Consider the following 19,644-nt stretch of genomic DNA (forward strand, 5'->3'; position numbering starts at 1 on the left):
TTTTGATTACTCATCCCTTAATATTCTTATAACTTCCTTTGGCGTACAGTTGTTTATTTTAGTATGTCTTCTTCAGTGACAGTTTAGACCCGACCATCTGATCTAGTAACAGCAGAAGGTTAAAACGCGTTTTTGATTACTCATTCCTTAAAATATCCTCAGAAATTCTTGTTTTCGCACACAGTTATCTATCTTGGCATGTCTTCTACAGTGACAGTTCAGTCTCGACCATCTGATCCAGTAACAGCAGAAAGTTAAAACGTGTTTTTGATTGCTTATTCCTTAAAATATCCTCAGAAATCCTTGTTTTGGTGTACAATAATTTAGCATGTCTTCTACAGTGACAATTCAGTATCGACCATCTTACTTAAAATTAAAACTTTAGATTACCCTTACGTAAAACGATGCTTAACAAATTACAGTTTATTATTAAAATGTTATGTTGTAGTAGTACTTAGCTTACGTTGCGTTAGAGCTGTTCAATGGGCTCTGAGGATGATCCGAAGACATGGCATTTTTTTATCCTATTTAGGGGGGTTGGCTCAACTACTTTGATGAAATATGATGTAAGTGATATTGTTTATTTGTATCTCGCCCCGCCCTATTTAAGGGCATGCGAGAGTAGATACATACAACATACATAAAACTTACACAAAACATCAGAAATTATATCAACAACAAGAAGAAAAAGAATAAAACACAAGCGAACAACAGTTAAAAACATGACCCCAAATCCAGCCAACACATTGAAAATCGCAAAGATCATAATTAAAAGAGTAAAAACAATATATACATAAAAGTGAATAAAACATCCATATCGTGCGTGGTAAAAGCAATGCATAAAAGTAAAAGATTACATAAGGAACAAACTGGAATAAAATTTACAGTTGAAACATGACCCAAAACCAAGTCAAACATGAATAAAACCGATCATATAAAAGGAATAAGTAAAAGTGAAATATTACATTAAGAACAAATTGGGAAAAAAAACTAGCAGTTAAAAACATGACTCAAAACCAAGTCACACAGGTATAAAACCAATCAAATTAACAATAAACGTACATAAAAAAGCTTGAGACACCCAATTTGGAGTGCGGGGTTCCGAATCCTTAAGTGTCACCACCCAAAATATCTTCAAGTGTCTTTTTTATGATACATTTAATAATACCCCTGCAGGTCGAATTAGCAAAACATTGAATTTGATTGAAATTTTTAAAATGTTCTCCACGGAGTGTTCGGAAGCGTGGACAGTATAAAATTAAATGATCAATGCTTTGAATTTCTCCACAATAATTGCAATCAAGGGCTCTATTAAAAAATCTATTCTGATACTCACCGAACACTCCATGGCCCGTAAGAAATTGATTAAAATAAAAATTCGCCTGAAGTCTACTAATATTAGGATCCTTAATAAACTTATACGTTTGTCTGCCTTTCTCGGAATCCCGCCACTCCTGTTTCCAACGCATGAGATTATAGCCTTTGACCAATGTTTTGACTTGGGCGGTGGAGCTCGGGACCTCAATGTCAACATTGCCGAGACTGATGGCGTTTTTAGCAACTCGATCCGCCTCCTCGTTGCCTTCAATACCAATGTGGGCTTTTACCCATCCGAGAAGAATATTATTTTTCCAGATTTGTTTGGTGTTTTCTACCAATTCGGAATCGGGTTTAGGATTTTTTAAAGCTTGCAACGAGGAGAGCGAATCAGAGTAAATAGTTGCATTGGGATATTGGTTATTTGCAAGCCATTGTAAAGCAGTGTTAATTGCCATCATCACTGCAGTTATTGCTCAGTCTGATGGAGGTTGCCAGAATGAGTTTTCCATCTCTCCTGACTATCATTCCCATTCCTGTTCTATGTTCAGAGGTATTATTCATAGCATCGGCAACCTCCATCCGCGAGCCGTCCGTAAAAATCTCAATTCCCTTGTTAGTTGGGGTCAATCCACCAAAGGGGACGGATTTATAAAGAGAAGGGTGAATATTAATAACTGGTTTCTCGAGTATCGTTGCTCTTAGAATTTCTTGAATATTACGGTCGTATTCCTCAATTCTGTAATTCCATCTTAACCTCTTTATACAAGTATCCTCAATAATTCTTAAATGAATGGGTTTCACCCCCGCCAGTATCTGGAGGGCCTCAGTGCTAGTTGTTGAATAGGCCCTTGTAATCACTATTAAGGATGTTCTTTGAATGGCATTAATTTTATCGTTAATTCTAGTAGTGTTACGATACCAGACACTGGCGGCATAAAGTATGATTCTCTCCGTTGCTCTCTGGTAGATAATCTTTAAAATTTTTGGTTTCAGGCCCCAAGTTGCCCTGGCCACCCTCTTAATCAAATTATTAAATTTACCAACTCTCTCCTTAACGTGATTCAAGTGAGCTATCCAAGTCAATCCTGGGTCAAAGAGAATTCCTAGATATTTAAGAACTTGCACCTGCTTAATAGATTGTGTATGCTGATAACTCATCTTAATATTTGGTAACCTCCTTATTGTCTTCTTGGTTTTTGGAAAGGTTATACATTGTGTTTTGTTATCACTAAATTTAAGATTATTATTATGAGCCCAGGATGACAGTTCGGAGAGACAGAAGGTGGCCAATTGGTCAAAGCGATAAAGAATTGGATGTCTCAATAACAACAATATATCGTCCGCAAAAGCAATAATACGGCAATCTTCAACTTTCACATCATTAAACTGGCTAAAATTGATTCCATAAAAAAAGCTAAAAATTGAATTAACATAAATCAACCAAAGCACCGGGCCAAGTGACGAGCCCTGAGGAACTCCCATATTAATATTTCGTTTGAAGATATCATTGCCCTCTTCATCTCTATAGATAACCTCTCTATCCTTTAAAAAATCAAATATCACTCTAACTAGATTATCGGGCAATTCCAATTTGTTAAGCTCATTTTTTAAAGTTTTCCAATTTGCGTTATTAAAAGCGTTGTCAATGTCCAGAGCCACCCCGATGGTATGTTTCTTCTCTTTCTTTGCTTCCTCCACAAAAGATACGGCCTCATAGATAGCATCGTCAGTTCCTCTTCCAGTCCGGAATCCAAATTGGCCAGGGTCAAGAAGCTTTCTGCTTTCCAAATGATAAGACAGTCTCTTTGTTAACATCTTATCCATAATTTTTCCCCAGACGGGAAGCAGGGAGATTGGTCTATACGAAGCTGGTAAACTTTTATCCCTATCTGGTTTTGGGATCAGGGCGACTCTGGCACATTTCCAAGATGCTGGAAAAATATTCAATAGGAGGCAAATATTGAAAATGGCCAATAACCAAGCCCTATTTATGATAAAAATTTCCTAAAAAATTTCATTAAGTAATCCGTCAGGACCCGGCGCTTTGTTGCATTTAAAATCATTGACAATCGCCTCTAGTTCAGAATCAGTGAACGGCGGGTCATCAAAACCCCTCAATAAAGGATTCCCAGGGTCATAGTTGGTGTTAGGGAAGTGGTACGACATGATGACCTGTATCGTTTCCTCAAAGCTTGAAGCTGGAATACATATCTCATTTATAACCGGTTTGTGACTCTCCGCCCTCAGATCTTCCCCCTTTGCGATTCTGTAAGGTGCAGAAAATGCCCCGTTTTCATTTACTTTGTCTAGGAAGAGTTTTAGGTTAGTTATTTTGGCCTTTCTAATACTTTTTTTATAGATCGACAGCTGCCTTTTGAATTCAATTCTAAATTTCACACGCTCTTGGTCATCCACTGTCCGTTGGTATCGTCTTCGTAGCGCTCTTACATGCCGACGCATTTGGCCCAGAGCCGAATGCCACCATGAGGAATGCCGACGCCTTCCCGCAACTGACTTTAGTTTACTTGCGTTACATGCATTCACAACATCCTCTGTTATTCTCACAATACTGTTTTCCACTTGTTCTGGTGTCTCAATGAGACTGAGGTCGTGCATTTCTATGATATCTCGTAGTTTCATCCTGAGGGCTAGCCAGTCTAGTCTTTCAAATTTAATGTTACATTGTCTAGTTTTCTGAATGATCTCGCTCCTATCGATCCCCACAGTAATGAGTGCATGGTCGGAACAAGAAATGTTGTCATGGACCTCATATTGCGCCAGTTCCTTAATATTGGTGATAAAAAGATCCACCCAACTCTGGCCCAGGATAGAGTTAAATGTTGGCAGTCCATTAGGATCATTAACGACATCAAGATCATGTTGTGCGAAAAAGTTCAGAAGAACCTCTCCCCTGGCATTTGTAGTGGGACCCCAAGCTCTTGACTTTGCGTCAAAGTCTCCAGCAACAATCACTTTTTTGTCAGAGTGTTTGGTCAAGAGTGCTCCCAGGGTCAAAAGATTCCCCGTAATATCCTCATTTGGAGAAAGGTATACTGATATGAATATTATCTCCTCTCTATTCAAGTTAAAGGTGACTGCAACATCGTCACGTTCATTCATAACGTTAAACAGGTTATTTACCCCTTGCGCAGTTAAAATTGCTGCTCTTGGTTTTACACTCTTACCAGCGGGTGACCGAGCTCCGATCGGAGCGGAGAAAACAGGTATCGAAGCTAACTCGAAGATTTAAATTTTCAATTGTGATTTANCAGATCTATGATATCCTCATCAAGCTGGTGGTGAGCCACGATAGAGTGATGCAGGTTAATATGGCCGATTCTAAAATTATTATTTGGACTATACCCATAATGGACTATAACCCACAACTTAAGTATATGGTTGTCGTGATCAAAGAAAAAAGTCTGTGTTATAAAAATTTACCAATCAGAGAGTGTCGATATATTTTGCCATCGAGATGGTCTGTACAACATGCAAACTTGAGTTGAGACTGGGTTGTTATTTTTTTCAACTTAGATCATATCAGATGAAATTGTGCACTATTTTGGTTGCTTGTCAGGAAACAAGCTACTATTCATATACACTCTTTCATTTAAATCATATAACTGATTGGATTTACACGTTGATTAAAATGTAGTAGTAGTTAAGATATACTGCAGAAAATAATTAAATCTAGGACATGTTTTAAGGGACTGTATGGATTCTAGAGAACACCAAATATTGAAATAAAAGCAAAAGTTGTAGTTTGCGAAGCAATTGTCAAAGCATTTCCTATTTATAGTTCAAAAACATGGAAACAGATAAAAGGAAAAGAGAAAAAACAAAATCAGATACCTTAAATTAATTTTAAAAATTTTTATTTAATAAGACAACAGGCAAAAATTTTAGAAAAAAACCAAAGTAAAAGAGATAGAAGAAGACATGATTTCACGGAGATGGGACTGACTGGGTGAATTATTTATAATACCCAACGAAATATATCATATGATTCTGTCACATGGGCTCCAGAAGGAAAAAGAACTAGAGGAAAATTCAAGTTTACAACACAAGTCAATAAATGAGTAACAGCTCTTTGAAATTTCTGAATGGAATAAGGCCAAGTTTGTGCCTTATGTACCAGATGCTGAAGGCCTTATGTACCAGAAAGCACGAAAGAATAAGTAAGTAAGTTTTACTTATGGATGTTAAGTGAGACTATTTGTGCCAAAATAAGTGCATTTATCAGTTAGTATCCCACCAAAAGATAAGAAAAAAAAGATTTTGAAAAAAAAATTGTTTAATCAGATTGAAAGTAATTCATCCCTCACACTGGAAGAATATCGATGGTAAAAAGACTACTAAAAGGATTTTGTTATTAATATGCATTACATATTTCTTAGCTTTTAAATTTCTTTAATTACTCCTAATTCCTCTTTAAATAAATAAATCAATTAATTAATTTTATTCAATATCATAAGAAGCCGATGCAAATATTTCTAGTCTAATTCATGTCTAATTGTTGGTTGACTTTTTATTCCAATGCAAGTATGTAAATATTTATTATCTAATGTCACGACGAGCATCAATATCTATTTTAAACCTTCCTTTCAACGACCACACTAAACATTAGCATATACGTTATTAGATTTATTTTAATTTCTAGCGAACTTTTTAACCTTAAATCGGCCGCCAAATTATTTAACTATTAACATGAGATATCGTGAGGATGGTTGAATTGACTTTACTTTTGGCAGTGTCCTTCTTCTGATAATGTGCCTAGCTATATATCACCCTTGCACTCCAAACGAGTTAATTAAATGCCACTTTTGAATCGACTTTTGATTAGATAGATCGTGAGGGATTTGTCACCCCTGACCTATCCCTATTAATATTCTTCTTCAAAATGTATAATTTTATTTGAAATGTCACTTAGATAACAATATTCTTTTCATTTTGTACCTCGAGATCTGCAACGAAATAAACTTTTGTTAAGTTTACGATCCTGTTTTCTTCTATTTCAATCCCAACTGTTCACACCACCTGCCCAACATTTTCCATTTTAAACAATGGTGTGAGGCAGACTTTATGATTATTGAAAATGATGATTATTGAATTTCAAGAGACATGAGAGTTAGATAAATGCCTCTAGACAGAAAACGGGAGTGATTTTCAAAAAATATTTGTATGAAGACAAGTTGCTGCAATTATGCAAGAAAAGCTGTGAGCTACTTGTTAAATGTTCTAGAACACATGCTTGTCGAAATTGTATTCCGCATTAAACATATGATATGAGCAGAGTTTCGAATAATTAACGTTTGCTTTTCTTCTCTCTTTTATATGAGCCTATTTTTCACCAGGTGATCTAAACTTTAATTAAACTTTTTCCTTGCAGATTTTTTTCACGGTTTATATAACGTATATACTAAATATTATTAACACCTGCCAACCAGGGGATACTTTATGTTGATATGAAAAGGGGGTCATTAATTTTAACCATCGTGGGCTTAAAATATTGGGTCAACAAATGGTTTCCCTCTGTTTTTTTTCCAATTTTAACTTTCCTCGTGGCTTCAAATGTTTTTAGTTCACTCAAAAGTGAAGAAATGCTCTATTAGCAAGGATATGTTTTCTCTTTTTAATTAATGAATGTTGATTTTTAGTTCATTAAATTGATCAATTAAAAGGCCAAGTTGAGAAAATGAGTCACCCTTTTGCTCTTAATTAAGACTCTAAGGTCTCAGAAAAAGCTTTTCCTGACATTTGTGTTGTGTCACAAACAAGAGAAAGTGTAGACATAGCTGCAAAAAATCACTCGTCATAGATACGCCAAGTTTACTAGCTTTAAAATTTATAATTTTTAAAACGCATCTCATTTTTCTAATCGAGTTAAACTAGTGTAATGCAAATTAATCAAACTTTGCTTGAAAATTGACGTTATATATCAAGGTAACTGGCAGAGATGATGAAATTCTCACACATTGAAAGCGTTTAAAACATTTTAAAAAATTAACACGAATTTGCCAACCCAATATGTTAGATTCTTCGTATACACCAATTAGAATGGGCTCTTAACTTTATTAAAAATTCCCATCAATTTCTCTGGTGACAAAAAAGTCTTAAATAAACTAAGTATCAAAAATTATTCGATACTTACAATTTCTTTTCTCCACAAGAGAAATAAAAATGTTCTTCAAGAATATCATTTTATTGACATCAGAACATAAGTTGCCGAAGTATTGAAAGTCGATGAGAACTACCAAATATATCATAAAAGATTTAAGACATTGAGTACAGCACTTTATTTAACGCACAAGCAAAGAAAGTATTTATTTCATTTTATGTTACTAATATAAGATAAGAGAACAGATAGCAGACATTTATTAACAGTTAATGAAATGATGCTCTGAAGTTTTAGAAAGTAGGGTCCTGAGTAATGTTACCTTTCATTATAAGGCATAGCAGTAAAAAATAAATAGAAGAGGATTCATAAGAATCAAATGAGAAACGTAGAGACACGAGATAAGTAAAAAATATTACATTTATTTCAAACCTTCTCAACCATACATTCATAAATTTATTCATAAATGTTGCTACGTACAGTAAAGATTCATTTTAACTAGCCGCCTTTGGAGGCCAACCAGATCACCTTTCAATTATCCCAAACAGCAAACGAACTTTTATGGTAACCGTAAGAAAAAATTTACTAAAATTAAAAAAAATTATATATATATATATATATATACACATATATAATTACATACATATATAATNGTGTCCAACCGAGGCACACTTGAAGCATTGTCTCACATTTAGGGATTCCTCGAAACCATACCTCTTCCATCTGATGTTTAACTTGTTCCTATACCTTAACCTATTGTATGCCGTCGGCGTTATTTCCAAGATCCAGTTCCTCTTCCCACCTTTGGGTTTATGTGATGTCTTGATCTTTATTACCTCTCCTTCCAATTCAAAATTCTGGCTAGTCAAGCACTCAATTATTTCCTGTCCTTCCATCTCCTCCTCCACGTTGAAAACAATAATAGTTGGATGTTTTAATTTGGGTGGTTCTACGGTGAATTTTTCTGTTAGACCCTGTCTTCTCATTTCATCACTCAATACCTTAAGGTCCTCTGCATTATCCGTTTGAATCAACACTCCGCCATGACTTATATTAGTGATTCGCTTAATCCCTATCTTCATGCTAGCTGGGTTAAGTTCATGAACTATTTCAGATCTTGTTCTATCCGACGTTCCTCCCTCCTCTATAGGTTTTACTATAACGATGTGTTCCTTACTCTGGCTATTTGTCACAAGCGGTCTTCTCCAGCTTTTCTTTACTATTTCCGCATATGACCTACTGGCCATTGCGTTGCTTCTACTGTTGTCTTCAATGATGGGATCTATAACGGTTTCATTCAATTCCTGGTAATTATCTAACTTGGCCTTTAGTAGTGCTATTTGTGTGTCTTGTGTAGCCACAAGTGCTACCATCTCCGCCAAAATGCTCATAACAAAGTCCTTGTCAGCCTTATTCATTCTGCAACCATCCTTAAGTAGAACCGAATGAATCTTATTTTGTATATCCAGTGCTGGTGTGATTGTGGTATGCAAAACTTAAGCAACAAGTGGTTTTTCGGCCACTGCTCCCCAACAAAGTGTAAGATAGCCATGAAATTGCAGTATAATACGCACGTAATTCAGTAGAAAGATTATTTGCATGCAAATTTTAGAAATAAAACATCGTAGGTGATGTAAGTGTGCGTAAACCTTGTGAGTCGGTGTGCGCAGGTCTAAGCTGTGATAAAAGGATGAAGAGCACCGTAGTTAAAGACATTCGCTGCAAGTGATTTGTTTTGTGAAACAAGTCTTAAAGAAATCATTTAGACGACTTTACTCGAGGAAGAATGATTGGGAAGCTTGAGGAGGGGCGTAGTGTAACCAGTGTCGCCGAAGAGTTCGGGATCAACAAAAGTGTTGTTTCTCGTGTTGGAATGCCTTTAAAACTACTGGTACAGCTGTTCGGAAGGTTGGTGGTGGCCGTCCAAGGAAAACAACACCAAGAGATGACCGTTACATTGTCCTCCAGACGAAAAGAAACCGTTTTCAGTCAGTGAGCGTCATATCTCAGCAGCTGTGCACGGCCATAGGACGACAAGTATCAAGATTTACAGTGTGGCCAGACGCCTCCACAAAGGTGGCTTATTTGCTAGACGTCCTGAACGCTGCATACCTTTAAAAGTTAGCCATCGGCGGCACCGTTTAGAGTGGTGCAGAGAACACGAAACCTGGACATCTCATCAATGGAGTCGCGTTCTCTTCGCAGATGAGAATCGTTTTAGTGCTACAAGCGATTCTCAACGTCAGTTGATCTGGAGAGAGGTTGGAGCTCGATTTCATCCCAATAACATCGCGGAAAGAGATCGTTACGGTGGTCCTGGAGTTGTCGTCTGGGGTGGCATTATGCTGAACGGGCGGACTGAGCTTCAAATCTTCGACCGAGGTTCTGTAACTGGAGACCGCTACTGCAATGAGATAATCCTACCCCATGTGTGTTTGTTCCGAGGGGCCATTGGACCAGACTTCATTTTTATGGATGACAATGCCCGGCCACACCGTACTGCTAATGTTCAAGAGCTACTGGAAAGTGAAGATATCACACGAATGGATTCGCCAGCTTACTCTCCAGATCTAAATCCCATAGAGCATCTGTGGGATGCATTAGGGAGACGCCTTGCGACACGACAGTATCCTCCTGGTAACACCCATCAGCTGAAAGATGCGTTAAAGGAGGAATGGAGACGTTTACCCCAAGAACTCCTGGATAATCTGGTGCTTAGCATGGAAAGACGATGCCAAGCAACAATTACAGTAAGGGGAGGGCTTATCCTATACTAGGGAACATCTGCCAGTTGTACTTACGCCTCTTCAGGCAATCATGTGTAACGCCACTATATGTCAAATAAAGCCTTTTTTTGTTCCATACCCTACTTTAAGCTTTACATTCATTTCTGCTCCATTATTCTTTTACCTTCGTTTAAGTACAAAATAATGTACATCATATTCAAAGTTCATGTCAATCGGATGATTTCTTGTAGAGTTATGACAAAAAACGCACTTGTTTCTTAAGTTTTGCACACCAGTGTGTGTGTGTGTATATATATATAATAACATGACAACAATCCCATTATTTAGGTAGTGTTTTTAATTTACATTTGTAAAAATAATAAACCGATAGACTTTAACAGACTTTATTTACTGGAGTATGGTGTAAACAGAAGTCTCACCCACTCTCCCAGCTGGAGGGGGGTGGACTAATATCAAGACAGTAGTGGCGAAGGTTATGTTGGTAACATCGTACAGCAAAAGGCACGCAAAAACAATCTCTCCTGCTTTAAATACTAGCAATTTAAGGAGGTGAAAAGGCTCAATTCGTACATACTTTGAAACTCTACGCATCATCGATAATCATTTAATGCTTCCTAATATGGAAGTGAAAGAGGGAAAGATTTTAAAAATAACTCCTCCTTTGAAATATAAATCTAATGGTATGTTTTCAGCCTTGAAGTCCCCAAAATAGAATATCTCTACACCTATTCTTTAAAAAAGACAGATTATGAAAACGAAAGAGTTTTAATGCTTTTATTAATACAGAAGTATTTATAATTTTTGTATTACATTCCCCCTAAAAAAATTTTGGTAAGCCAAAATGAAAAATTTTAGAATACGTTAAATTTATAAGATTTAGGTTGGTACGATTCTCCTTTTCCCTACTACAAATAAAAAATTTTCAATTATGTGGAGAAAAAAATTATTTGCTATGATAAAATTGCAGCATGATAATGCAATTTATCTGTTTAGTCAACTAAACAGAAAGAAAAATGAAACATATTTACATAACTATTCTACTAAAATTTTCAAAACTTTTTTCACACAAAAACACACCCATTTTTTATGCGAACGAACTGGACAACAAGTGTCATTTAATCAGAATTTAAGATTCTGTGTGGTTAAAAATATACACAATTTTCATGTGAACGAACTGGACGACAAGTGTCATTTAATCAGAATTTAAGATTCTGTGTGGTTAAAAATATACACAATTTTTATGTGAACGAACTGGACAACGAGTGACATTTAATCGGAATTTAAGATTCTGTGTTATAAAAGGGGTTATTTACTTGATGAAAATCGATATTTCCCGTTAAAATGGAGGAAAACAGAATTTCATGAAGCACAGTGATATTGAGAGATCCAGATTGGATTATACAAAAATAGTTTATAAAAATTTTTCTCCTCTTGTTGAGAGAAAAAAAAGTTCAACTTTCCTCCCCCTCACATCCAAATGATGCTGAGGTAAGCATCTCTACACCCGACTCGGATCTCTCAAAAATATAGGGTTTACTTCTTCCATTGAAGAAAGTAAAAAAAAATTTCTTTTCTTTTCCATTGGACACTATTCAGGATTTAATTTCAACATTTGTGGGCTGTGATATTTCTTAAGCTTTGATATATGAACTATTTCAAACTTTTGTTTACTTAAATTATTCTTTTTATTTATTTTGTAATTAGCTTCTGAAATTTTTTTAAGAATTTTATACGGTCCACTAAGAGGAGGTGACAACTTCCTCGTATTAGATTAAGTAAATTCTTCAAACATAACTAATTCATCAGTTTTAAAGTCTACATCTGAAAATCTAGCATCATAATAAATTTTATTTCTTTCATGATATTCTTTAGTTTTTTGAATAGCTATTTTTTTTCTTTTTAGCTTCCTCAACAGGTGGATAGATTTGTTCATTTAAGGGATTTTCGTAGGGGAGTCTACCATGTATGAGGTAAGCAGGTGGAAATCTTGTTGCAGAATGGGAGCTAAGTTATGAGTATTAACTATATTTTTCAACAAAGTATGCCAGGGAGTTCTAGTAGGTTTTTCATTAATTTTACATTTTAAACGCGTAATTATAGTTTGACCAAGGCGTTCTACCTTGCCATTAGACTGCGGATGATGTGCAGTTGTCAATAATTGTTGAATTTTATTATGTTTCAAAAACTTTTTAAAATGATAAAAAGTAAAGGCAGTGTTTCGATCACTCAACAAAGATTTAGGAATTTGATTTTGAAAAATTTGATGCAAAAAATTAGTATAAGTTTCCGAAGTAATGGATTTTGACGCAAAAGCCCAAATGTATCTTGTTAGGTTGTCAATAATTAAAGTTAAATATTTTTTGTTGAATTATAGTAATTTAATCCATCAATACTATCTATTGCTAGTAAGTCAAAAGACTGATTAACAGGGGGTAAGGATTGTAATAATCAAAATCTTTTTTGTCGCAGTTTTTCATTTAATTGGCACATATCACAATGTTTACAAAATTTTGTTATATCTGAGGTTATGTTATTCCAACAATAAACAGGGGTTATTAAGTTAATCATTTTTTGAATTCCTGGATGATTAAATTTATCATGAGCTTCTTGCAGTAGTTTTAATCTCAACGAAAATGGAACAACTATTTTAGTAGAATTTTTCTTACTTACACATAAAACATTATTGATATCAACAAAATTACCTTGTAAGTTATCATTCCTTTGAGCTTCAATTATTTCATTCAATTTTAAAAAATGTGAAACATGAACAAGTTCTGTAATTGCACAGTTTTTTTAATAGTCCCTTAAGGAACGAGAATGAAAAGCTACAGGATGAGAAACACCACATTCATCTGTCTGTTTTAACACAGCACCAATTCCAACTAACGATGCATCAACAAAAAGATGACATTCATGATTAAAGTTAAAAATTTTCAAAATTATATTACAAATAATAACATTTTTTATAAGTTCAAAAGATTGTTGACATTTTTCTGCCCACACCCATTTTACATCTTTCTTTAACAAGCTATTTAAAGGATGTCGAATATTTGCATAACTATCAATAAATTTATTGTAAACATTTATTGATCCAAGAAATCTTTGCAATGATTTCACATTTTTAGGGGGCATTAATTTTTTAATCACTTCAATATTATGGTTATCGGGTGATACAATCCCATTGCTTATTTCATATCCTAAAAATTCTGTTTGTTTTTGCAAAAATGAACATTTTGACAGTTTTAATTTCAAGTTTTCTTGTTTACAAATATCAAAACTCTTTTTAAGATGGGTTAAATGTTCATCATAAGAATTAGAAAATATGATGATATCATCAAAATAGTTTGTAGCAAATTTAATTTTATGTTTATTTAAAATTCTACGAATTGTACGTTGAAAGATGCTTGTTGCATTCTTCCAGCCAATCTTGAGTATTCAAATAGACCATTGTGAGTAGCGAATGCTAATTTCTCAGTGTCATCAGGATGAATACGAACATGATGATATCCCACGGATAATTCTATTTTAGAATAATAACTACTATTGGAGAACTTTTCAATTAAAGACTGTATTAAAGGTAGAGGTTCAGAATCTGTTTTTGTAATTTGATTTAATTTCCTAAAGTCAACGCATAAACGACTCTTTTTATTTTCATCTTTTCTAGAAACTAAAGTTACAGGGGCAGCATAAGGGGATGAACTTTCTTTTATAATTTTATTTTTTAACAATTCTTCTATTTATAAATCAGTTTCCTGTTGTTGTTTTAGGGATGTTTTGTACGGCCTTAGAGATATAGGTACATCTGAAGTTAACCTGACTCTCTGTGGTTCCATTCTGATTTCGCCCACATCATGTTTATGTTCTGCAAAAATATCATCATAATTTTTTGAAATTTCTTTTAAGTCCACATTTTTTATTTTGTAATCATTCGAAATTTTTGGACATTCTTTTCTTTTCCTATTTTTCCTTTTATTTTTATTTTTGTTACCCTTTACAATATTTTTTTCAGTGTTTACTTTTACTGAAACACCTTTAACTTTTATTTTTTTACTATTTGTAAACTTAACATTTTGAGAATTTTACTGTCTAATGTGCAAAGATAAGTTGTCACTGTTAGAATTAGCAGAGGTGATCAGTCTCATACCAAATTGAGTAACAACTGGCCCGACACAACCAATAAACAAGCAAAAATCTTTTCAAGCTTGCAATCCTAATAAAGTATATGTTAAATCAGTATCAATTATAAAAAACTTTACTGTGTTAACAATTTCGCCTACCTTAAGGGGAAACTCACAAATTTTGTTAAGTGTTAATCGTCCTTTCGTTTGGATAACATTAAATTTTTCACATTTTTTAATAGGAATATTTAATTTTGTCACAAAATCATTTGGTATTATATTCAATGTTGACCCAGTACCAACATTCAATAATATCTCTTTGTTTACATTCTCATTTTTATTTTGTTTTGGTTTTGGACGTCCATTTAGGTATTTATTTTCCACTTTGTATCCGGATATTATTAATTGCTATTGTTTATTTGTCATAGTTTGGACGTTCACTTCAACCACATTATTAGGGTTGTTTACACACGAGGAGCCCATTAAAATTGATTCAAAAGTCCTTTCTTCGAGCAATACTTACGTTGATTTGTTGGGAACTCCTGTGCTGTATGATGTATTTTGGGTTCTGTCACATTCGGGGTTACATTTTTATTTTTAGGACAAGCCGGGGCTTTATGTCCTGGTGCATTACATTTAAAGCACTTAATGTCATATTTTGGGTTTTCTATTTTCTTCATATATGGTCTCTTATTATTTTGAAATTTATTTTTGTCTAAGTCACTTTTAATTTTTTCTTAAATTTTAAGTTTTTGTTTCAATTCAAAAAGATTATTAGCTCCATAAAGAATTGATTTATTATTTGTTTGGTCTGGTATTCCTTGAATTATGTAAGTGATCAGAGCTAAGTCTTCAATATCACTTCGAGTAGCAATTTCTTTCATTTTAAGGAAATACTCTTGAAGAGTTTCATTATACCTTTGCTTTCTTTTTTGCAACATTGCATGTACTTCTGCACTATTACAATTAAGTCCAAATTCTTCAAGCAAGAGATTTTATAATTTTTCATATGAATTTAAACAAGTTTCACGTCTAATTAAGGTTAATGCATTACCCTTTAAACATCTTTTTGCAAATAAAAGTTTTTGCTTATCAGACAGTTTAAATAAATTAGCATGAGTTTCAAAATTTTCAAACCCCGAATTAATGTTTTCATATTTATCTCCTTTAAAAAGAGGATTAACTGCTTCAATATCGGAAAAATTAACTATTAATTTTATTTCTGTTTCTCTATTATTTACATCATTATTAGAACTTTGACTATAGGATTGCATATCTTTATCAACACCAATTTTTGTACAGATCGAATTTAAATTTACTTGTGTAAATTGATTTACATAAGTTTTAATTGGTAAATGTAGTTCAAAATCAGTTTGAGCTTGATTACATTCAAACTGACTAGTTTCATTCTCATCTTCAGAGGGATTTTCCATTACTATAGAATTCTTTAAGTAATTAAAATCACATAAGCAAGTTAAAATATGTTTTGCAATTTCATTCTTATTTCCCTCACTGGAAATATTTAGAATGTCTGTACACTTTACCAACAGGTATTTTTTAGAACACCGAGAAACAAATTTTTGCAGGCCATTTCACATTCCTGCACTAAACTGCACTTTCACTTGAAATTGTTCACAAAAACCTATTCTTGATCACTAGGTGCCGTAACACTACCATGGTTGATGTTTCTTCCAACTTAGATGCAGAAATCTCCTCTGAAAATTCTTGGGACAGATATCAAAGGCTTTCGGGGATGTGAGAAGTTCCAGTCAACTTTCTTCCGATAACGGCGAGGTATAAGAACAGGTACATGTAGAGAAACGGACGGGGTGAGATCATCCTTCCTTCAACGTTTTCCCGCGTCAGGGATGGGAACCTTCGACAATTCAGCACTTCCCGCCGTAGTTAGGCTTAAGATTCAACTTGATTGAAATGCGTAATAGTTTCCTCCAAAAGGTTTCCTCAGCGAAGCTTATCTTGCCGGCTTCTAATAACAGGGTAGTGTTTTGGTAGTGTTTTTAATTTACATTTGTAGAAATAATAAGCCGATAGACTTTACAGGCTTTATTTACTGGAGTATGGTGTAAGCAGAAGTCTCACCCACTCTCCCTGCTGGAGGGGGGTGGACTAATATCAAGACAATAGTGGCGAAGGTTATGTTGGCAACATCACACAGCAAAAGACACGCAGAAACAATCGCTCCTGCTTTAAATACTAGCAGAGAAGGAGGTGAAAAGGCTCAATTCGTACATACCTTGTAACTCTACGTATCATCGATAACCATTTAATACATCCTAATATGGAAGTGAAAGAGGAAAAGATTTTAAAAATAACTCTTCCTTTGAAATATAAATCTAATTATAATTCAATGGTATGTTTTCAGCCTTGAAGTCTCAAAATAGAATATCTCTACACCTATTCTTTACCAAAGACATTTTATGAGAACGAAAGAGTTTTAATGCTTTTATTAATACAAAAGTATTTATAATTTTTGTATTACATATACATATATATATTCAATTTTAACAGATTCAAATTTTTATTTTGTTGTTTTACATTTTCGCTACTAAAAAATGAAAATAAAAAACTAGAAATGAAAGTAAAGCAAAAATACATAAGAAAAGCTGAGAAGAACATTTTCCCTCCAGAATTTAATGATTAAGATTGCCCTCTCTTTCACAACTCAAACATTTTGGTTTTTGAGTTGCCCGGTTTTGGAAAAGCTTTTGTCCTTTGGTACACTTCCGATAACCTGATTTTACTCCCGATATTTATCCAAGAAAATAAGTGAAATAAGGTGGGGGCTCTTGGCCAATACCCACTAAAATATTTTTTCTCTGTATATAACCGATTATAGCTTATTTTTTTAACTGCTAAAACGAAATACTTATTAGCTTTTTTTAAAATAGATTTTTTTCTTTGTCAAAAAGAGGCAGTTTTCATTTGATGATTTTTTTTAACAAAATTTTTTGCTAAATTAAAATACCAAAGAATTAATAAAATTTCCTGGTATGTAGACTTACTGCTTATGAAATTTCAATGGATGTAAAAAAATTTAAATTTTCTTGATTGCTTCCGGGAAGAAAATCAATGCTTGGATTTTAGCTGCTTGACATAGAATATTGCTAGTCTTTTCACAATATAATTATTATTAAATTTTAATCGTGACTGTGATATCAGTGGTGGAACGTTTTCCGAAAGATGTAAAAATTTGCTGTTGTCCATTTCATTTACGTTCTCACTTAAACAATTCATTCGGGAATACTATAATATACCTATTACGATGACCTAAAATTAAATATAACTCGATGAAATATATTCTAATTATTAATATTTATAAACTAAAAATATTAAGCTAGAAAATTCTAATTTTCTTTAATTGATTACTGCTTTTCAATGGTTACAAATTTTACGAATTTAGACACACATTCTATCACTGGAAATGTCAGGATAGTCATAACGAAATTTATAATTAATGAAATGAAACTAAAAGTACTGATTTTCTGAGTAATAATAATTAGTTTATCAATGTTTGGGATGCAACAGACCTTAAAGAATATTGTAATCCACACCATTATAATTTATATGTTGTTATGAAAGTATATCATTTGGGAGATTATACACTTCAGTTGAAATAGCCTCAGTTCATAGCTGAAGCTAAGAGCCAAAATTTCTCTTTTTAGTGATTTGCCTATCATTTTATTTCACATCTAATATAAATGAAATCGAAGTATGTTAAAAACATGAAATGTTGCGAAATAACAAGTAAGTTTTAATCTCAAAGAAACTAAAATGTTCTAATGACTTGAATAGAAAGATGGAAAAAAAATAGTTGGAAATCCCAATGAAATTTGAATGGTCCTCAATAGATATCTATAAATTGTTGAATCTTAGAGTATCAGTTCTTAAGTAAATATGAAATTATGACATTATTAGCTAAGTTTTTGACATCATTAAAAAGGTATTAAAAATGACAATTTTTTGCTTTTTCTTTCTACTGTATTGTTTTCTGAAATTGATTTTTTTTTACACTAGAATTTGGTTTCATTTTGACCAGTAATAAAAAATTTCTTGAATGAAAAGTGGCTCCTCTTTGGCTTGCATATTTTCAAAATTAAATTATTTAACAGTGCTATAAGGAAGAAAATATATTAATATATTTTTTGATTACTACAAAATTGAATAGACTTTAGGTAGGATCGCAAGTTCAACAGAATGTTTCACCTTCCTTTTTTGAATTTTCGAAGAAGAAAATATGTATAGATCAATACTGTTGAATATGCCTTTGGCTGGTGGAGGGGTCAGGGAACTAACTTTGCATCAGAAAGGTTTTGGGTTCGAATCCCGGGCAAGGCATGAATGTTCCTTCCTTCTCAGTACTATCTGTCCTTCCTGAGGGAGCAACGATGGCCCACCTAATATGGTGCCCCTGAAAGAATGGCCAACAAATCTGCCCTTGGATCTTTGTATGACGAAAGGTCATTCTCCAGGTGGGCGTTGGAAAAAAATTTATTGTTAAATATTTGCTTCATTTGAAAAAAGTATTGTTGAATAGTTTGTTCAGATAATAAAAAGTTTAAATGGGTGCGAAATCCGTACAACAATAAAGCCCCAATTCCTGTCTGCCTTTGATTATAATCAAATGCAATTCAGGTCTTAAAACAAAATGTGAATACATGCCATTAAATAATTTTTGGGTAGAAATGAAAGGCAAATATACAAAGAGCTATAAACATTTTGATACTGCTTATTTCAACCTATCTATGTGAAGGATTTCCTATTTATACATACATAAAAATTTTAAAAAAATTTTAAAAATTAATAGCAAGATGAACGCTGCTCTTGACTTCCGAGTTTTACTTTTAAGCACTAAGTCAAATTTCAATTCATTTTTTTAAAAAAAATAAAGATATATCTTACTCTAGCTATTAATTTGAATTAGATTTAAGCATCTTCTTTAAGCTTTAAAATTTCAATAAATTCAACAAAGAAAACAAGGAAAACAAATATCAGGAAAGAAGAAAAATTATTAAAAAATGTTTGTTTGTTTTTTTTAATTAAAAAGTCAAGAAAGAAATAAGGAAAATTAATCTTTCCCTTATTTTGCTTTCTGGCTTTTTCATTTTTTTAAAAAAATTTTAAATAAATTTTATTTTTTAATAATTTTTTTCTTACTCTTTAAAATATATCTTTTCTTGTTTTCTTTTTATTTTTATCTTATTTTATAGATTCAATGCACTTGCAGCTTATGAGCAGTTAATAAAACTTATCTTTTCTTCTTAATTTTCATGATTTTCTTTGTTAATCTCTTTTTTCTTTAATTCTTTTATATATATATATGTAG

At 33.2% G+C, this 19,644-nt stretch overlaps 1 protein-coding gene across 1 annotated transcript in view; it reads left to right on the forward strand.

The window, feature by feature from the left end:
* Positions 1–19,644, forward strand: part of LOC107443191 (FRAS1-related extracellular matrix protein 2) — an 83,350-nt gene that overhangs the window by 557 nt on the left and 63,149 nt on the right. The gene's annotated exons all lie outside the window — the stretch shown is intronic.

This window comes from Parasteatoda tepidariorum, chromosome 4, assembly GCF_043381705.1.
Source record: "Parasteatoda tepidariorum isolate YZ-2023 chromosome 4, CAS_Ptep_4.0, whole genome shotgun sequence".
In the NCBI taxonomy this organism is placed as follows: domain Eukaryota; kingdom Metazoa; phylum Arthropoda; class Arachnida; order Araneae; family Theridiidae; genus Parasteatoda; species Parasteatoda tepidariorum.